Below are 6,648 nucleotides of genomic sequence, written 5' to 3' on the forward strand. Positions count from 1 at the left end.
TGTTCCTGACACAGCCTAAGATCTGTTCCAGATCACATCAGGCCTCAGAAATCCCTTTCACACCTCCTTGCAGCTAGTCTCCAGTCCTGTGTCGTCTTCTGCATTTTGTGAACTCAGTTCCCTCCCTGGCCTCTGGCCCACCCTCACTGTGCTGTACACTCTCCCCATGACTCAGCTAATTCCTGGTGTGAGACTCGAACCAGAAATGTGGTGTGAGGTTAAAAGCATACAGTTTAAAGAGCAGAGACGGACTTAACCAACTTAACAGCCACACGAAGAGGTAATGACAGTCTGTTATAAATGCTATGAAGAAAAATACAGCCCGAACATTTCTTCACGTGTGCTGTTGACCTAAGTCCATCTCATCCATTGCAACCCTTTTCCTGCTGAGAATCAGTTGCTCTTCCTTCTGCAGTTTTCACTTACAGCCTTTGCTGAGCCTGTCTCATTTGACTCTCCCCAACCCTCTTCGTGTATGCATTCAGCAGACACTCACAGCTCTGATCACACTGGGCACACTCAATACTCCAGCTCCAGGGCCAAGTAGGAAAGAGTCCTGGCCCTGGTGGGGGACTTGAAATGGGTGAGATTAACAGATTCATGAGCAGGCAATGGGAGTGGTGAGGCCTCCGGCACCTCTGACTCACAGACAAGGCTCTGGGAAAGCAAAGACTGCAGGCCCGCCTGGGCAGTGAGAGCCTCAGAGTGATTTGTAAGCTGAGTTTTAGAAGGAAGAGAGGAGGGTCTGGGGGTGCAATTGCCATGGCTAGAACACCCAGTGCAAAGCATACAGGGTTGGCTGGGGAGGGAGGCTAGACTTGCCTCTGGCCCTGTTCAAATTTTAATCCTGATAAAGTACATGAAAATAGTTTAGGCTAATAGATATACATAAGGTTGCTGATTTCACTAACGTGCGAATTTTTTTTGACAAGCTTTGTCAAATCATAAAGCCAAGTCCTTTTAAACTGAATTCTCATGCTGATGAATTTGTATGTCTTATACCTGTACAAACAAAAGTGATATGTCATTGCAATTACACATCCAATATGATGGCTGTTGCAAATATATGTTTGACAGTATTTTTAATAATTGCATAAACTTGCTATATTTGTTTTCAAAAGTAAAGCAAAGCAAGAAAAATGAGTGAAAAATTGTTTTACTTGCTAGCATGTCTTGCAGCAACAGTGATAGTCTTTGGACCTATCAATAGAGGGCAGCAAAGCTCAGGACTTTGATTGCACTGCTGCGGTTGACACTAGATGATCTCTGGAGGAAAAAGAGGATCCTCTGACTGTGTGCAGATGGTAAGCAGGCAGGAGCTGTGGAAGAGCATGCTGACAGTTCTGCCTGAATGAAACAGCCAGTCTTCTTTACTTTTCCTTACCTTCCTCTAGGTAACAAATGTGCTTCTCTTGGGTACATGGGTACACTTAGTATTTGTTACATGAAAGAAAATACAGGAAGGAGCAAAATTCTCAATTTGATAGAATTCTGGGGAAACAGGGAAGCAGTCGGTTCCTTCTAACAAAGGTATACCTACTAGATGATGTTGTGTGCAAATCCAAGAGGAATCTTGGCTCAGTGAGGAAGTAGGCAAATTATCCCCTTAGGGCTGAGATCTCCTAAACTGGGATTATACCCAGCTCCATTACTTGGTGTGGATAGTGACGTGAGATACGTCTTGTAAGCTGTTTAGCCTAGTTCCTGGAAAATAGTAAACAGTGAACATTGAGTGCCATTACTGTTATTGGTACATGTGTATTCATTCATTCTCAGTTAAACTTTATCACACAGCTCATGGTGAGGGTTCATGTAAGGCACAGTTTGTAAGAAGGAACATGGCTGAGTTGTTGATAAGGACTTCCAGGAGTGCCACTGTGAGTCTTTGACAACTGCTTTTGTTAATTATCAAGGACATAGTGCTAAGAAACTTTGTTCTCTAAAGACTTTGTTGTTTGAAATCAAGTCAATAAATTGGAACATCAAACTATTGTCTATATGAACTGAACCACATGACCCAATCTGACCAATGGAGAAGTAGCTTCAATATCCCCCTCAATTGCAGAGCTCTAGATGTGGGAATTTTGCAACAGCATTCTACATTTGTCTTCCCTTTGAGGGACCTGAATCAGCTTCATAGGCCAAGCTTACTGCTAACTCTTTGGCACACAAACTGGCTGTGCTTGAGTCTCTCCAGCCCAGCTTCATTAAGTTTTACCTAAATTCACCCCTCCCCATAACAGCCCTATATGGTCCTGTGTTTGGCTCCATGTCTCTTGGCTCCTGGGGTGTGCAGTCTCCCTTGCTGCACCAGTCAGGAAACCTGACTTCATGTTGATGTTCTCCCCGTGTTGGGCTCCATCAAAAGAAATTTTACCTTCATCTAGTACTGTAATCCCATCTCAGAAAAAAGCACACATCTCCCTCTCACTCCCACAGTCTCCGATACAGAGTGCTCACAGTGTGTGTGGGCTAAGCTGATATTTTGGGTTCTAATGTTTACAAGAAACAATCTCTTTTAATAACCCTAATGTTTTTGCTTGCATTACAGGAAATTTTGAACACACATAAGAATTTAAAGAAAAGTATAAGAATTGAAAGAAAAGCTGGTTCAGTGGCTCATGCCTATATTCCCAGTGCTTTGGGAGGCCAAGGCAGGAGGATTACTTGAGGCCAGGAGCTAAGATCATGCCACTGCTCTCCAGCCTGAGCAACAGAGCAAAACCCCATCTCATTTAAAAAAAAAAAAAAAAGCATAATAAGTTCACAAATCCCCCTATTCAGCATGAAAAATCATCATGATTTTCCAATCATGTTTCATCTAGTCTATAACTTTTTCTTTTTTTTTTTTGCTGAAATGATTCTAGAGAAATCCAGTCTATCATATGATTTTATCCTAAGTACTTCAGTATCCATCTATAACTGATAAGCATTTTTTTCTTTTTTTAGCGAATCATTCAGCCATTGTTACAAATACAGAATTAATAATTATGCCCTGTCAACATTTAATGTCCGGTCTATATTCTAAATTTCCTGTACTGTCTAAAAAATAGTTTTTAACTGTTGATGTTTTTGAATCAGGATCCAAAGTCCACATATGACTTTTAGAGATTCCACCACTAAATGTAGTCTCTTATTTCTATAACTGCCACTCTTTCTCACCTAGTTTTCATGCCATTAAGTTATTGGAGAAATTAGATCAATTGCCTTGTAGAATATCCCACCAACACATTTGGTGGTGTCTAACTCATTTCTCCATCTATCTGCTGTATTTCCTATTAAACCAAAGGGCAGGTCCAGAGACTTGCTTCACTTCAGCTTGAATGACTTGGGAATGATACTTGAGAGGGGTGCGGAGTATTTCCTCTGCATTGCCATCATTTCTTGTTAGTGATGGTCTTTAGGATGGATGAGTGATTTCCTGTGTTGTCAGCTTGATCCCTCCACTGTGTGGTCCCCACAGCCTCTCTCCTGACATTTGTGGTCAAGATCCATTATTTTACTAGGTGCTGCAGAATGAAACAAACAGACAAAAAAAGCAAAACAAAACCATTTCCTAACTCTATTATTCTACTTGTATTAGCTTGTAGTCTTCTACAAGGAAGGAATTTCTCCCGTTAACTATTTGTGTACCCTGAAATCAAGGTTTATTCAGAAAAAAAAGTTCCTTCTTTGTATGCATTTTTAGAATAAGGGGTTGGTGGTCTAGTCAGCTTTGTGTTTGCTCTAGGATGTTTGTGAACTCAGGAACTTCTGTGGATTTCTTATGCATCAGTCCTCTGCAGTCTTCTGCCTGATGCTTAGATTGTTCCATTTTAGGACAGTGGGATACCCTTCAGGTTGTCCCCTTTGTCCTTTTGACCTTGTCATGTTAGTTTTTGGTATTCTCTTTGCAGAACAGGATGTCCCAGCTCACTTTATCCATTTCTGGTCTTAGACTTGGGATCAGTCCTCTCTCTAAGGCACCCTGGTTCCTGCAGGGCAGTGGCGCTCATTGCTAGAGTTTCAGTAGTTTTGATGTAACATTTTGGTCATTTTTATTTCAACATCAGTAAGGTAAATAAAACAAAATCAAGTTTTTATTTGTAAGTTTCAATTCATAAGCTTGATCCTTAAAGTTACTCACCATAGGGACTTTATCAATTGGCTGAGCTGTCTCCAGGGCAAACCCAATGCTAAACATGCTTTCTAAGTCTCCTGAAGATATTTATGTCTTTTTACCAGGGAGGAGGCATCCAATAAAGCCCTTGTTTAATCCCACCACATACTGCTTCCCCAGCCTATGATGCAGTTAAGATGCTTTTGCAGGATGGACAATGGCTTCATTGCTTTAGGAGCCAGGGTCATGCTATTATTCTCACTGTTAAATAGCACCAACAAAGACCAATGCCAGTAGGTTATTTGGGCTTGTGCCTTTGAATTCATAATGTGTAAAAATTTCTGGGACACTGTATTAGTCAGGGTTTTCTAGAGGGACAGAACTAATAGGATATATATATATATATATATATATATATCTCCTTTTATTTATGTGTTTAAGTGTTATAATATATATACTTACATAGTTTATTTATAATATAAGCATATATAGTTTGCTTATATAATACTTGTACAGTTTATTTAAACATATAATACATAGTTTATTATATAATGCTTTTATAGTTTATATGTTTATTAAGTATTATATAATACTGTATAACTAATAGGATAATATATAACTAACATATATAACTAATAGAATATATATATCCTTTATATATATGCCATATATATATATGGTGTTTATTAAGTATTAACTTACACAGTCACAAGGTCCCACAATAGGCTGTCTGCAAGTTTGAGGAGAAAGGAGAGCCAGTCCAAGTCTCAGAACTGAAGAACTTGGAATCTGATGTTTGAGGGCAGGAAGCATCCATCACAGGAGAAAGATGTAGGCTGAGAGTACGCCAGTCTCGCCTTTTGACATTTTTCTGCCTGCTTTATGTTCACTGGCAGCTGACTAGCTGGTACCCACCAGATTAAGGGTGGGTCTGCCTCTCCCAGCCCACTGACTCAAATGTTAATCTCCTTTGGCAACACCCTCACAGACACACCCAGGATCAATACTTCATATCCTTCAATCAGGTGGACACTCAGTATTATTAACTATCACAGACACATAGAGGGCAGTCATCCTCCTAGCTAGTTACAAACCTGTGTTTCTACATCCCTCTTCCTCTCCACCATCATGTAACATACCAGATGTAGAGGAATTCTTACTCCAATTATTTTAAGATATTTTAGATCCTGTAAATTAAAGTCCAATTACAGTAGAACCGTTAAGTGAGTTTACAGAGCAATTTTAAAATAAAATAATTGCAAAAGCTTTTAAATTTAAAATGGAGACATTAACCTTATGTTTAAAACCTCTACATTATCAACAGAAGAGTTAAATGGTCGGGGGTAGGTAGCGAGACAGTGGTATTTTAATGTATTCGCAGGTTGCTTTCCCTCCTGGTTCCACCACAGCTAACAGAGGTTTACAAGGTGGGGTGAAGCAGGAAATCTGGCTGTTGCTGTGTTTCCCAGCTGGATAGGTGCCTGGCTGAGAGTCACCGGCTAAAGCATCCTTTCCTTCAGGCCATGGTTCTGCCTCAGAGTAGTCTGAGAACCCTCATACCAGCCCCTACTTTGGAGATACTTGTACATCTTTCAGCAGGAGCACCCACTGGCGATGTTACCTGTGCTAAGTCACTTATCCTCCCTTCATGTTGGTTTCCTCAACAGCACTACGAACTAGATGGGTCTTCCCAGCTTGAAAAGTCTATGGGTTAAGGTCAACTCAGTATAAATATAACATATACGCCATGCAAGGCGTAGTGAAGCCACAGCTAATGGGACATGACAGCTGCCTTCACTGGTTTCTTCTTCCCTGCCTCACATTAATAGGAAAAGCACTTCAAAAGCTTCCGTTTTGTTCAGATGTCAAGAGAAATGGCAGGGAATTTCAGTTGCAGGGTGGCCTCGGCACCTCCTGAACTCTTGTGAACTATTTTCCTTTGCTGATAGGCTAGCGCCCCTGCAAGGGATTGCTCACATGACCTACTGGAGAGATGCAGGCAGCAGCAGTCCCATCAGGTGGGCATCGCTGTGCTGTGTACATGGCCAGGGCACACTCAGTCAGCCTAAACAGAGCGGTGCAAAATGGTTCACAGACTGTCAGCTCCGAGAGCCTGTGTAAATTTGTGATTCTGGAATGGGATTTGGAGGTTGCACAACCCATAATACAAAGGTTGTCATTAGAAACACTGAGGTGAGGCCTAGTGTGATGTCACATGCCTGTAATGGCAGCAGTTTGGGAGGCTGAGGTGGTGGATCACTTGAGGTCATGAGTTCCAAAGCAGCCTGGCCAACATGGTGAAACCCTGTCGCTACTAAAAATACAAATATTAGCTAGGTGTGGTGGCATGCACCTATAATCCCAGCTACCTGGGAGGCTGAGGCAGGACTGATTGAACTTAGAAGGTTAGAGGTTGCAGTGAGCCAAGACCATGCCACTGCACTACAGCCTGAGCAACACAGTGAGACTCTGTCTGAAAAAAAGAAAAGAAAAGAAAAAAGAGAAGGGAAGGGAAGGGAAGGGAAGGGAAGGGAACGGAGGGGAAGGGA

The sequence above is a fragment of the Sapajus apella genome, unplaced genomic scaffold, assembly GCF_009761245.1.
Source record: "Sapajus apella isolate SASKATOON/1434 unplaced genomic scaffold, GSC_monkey_1.0 scaffold11, whole genome shotgun sequence".
NCBI lineage: Eukaryota > Metazoa > Chordata > Mammalia > Primates > Cebidae > Sapajus > Sapajus apella.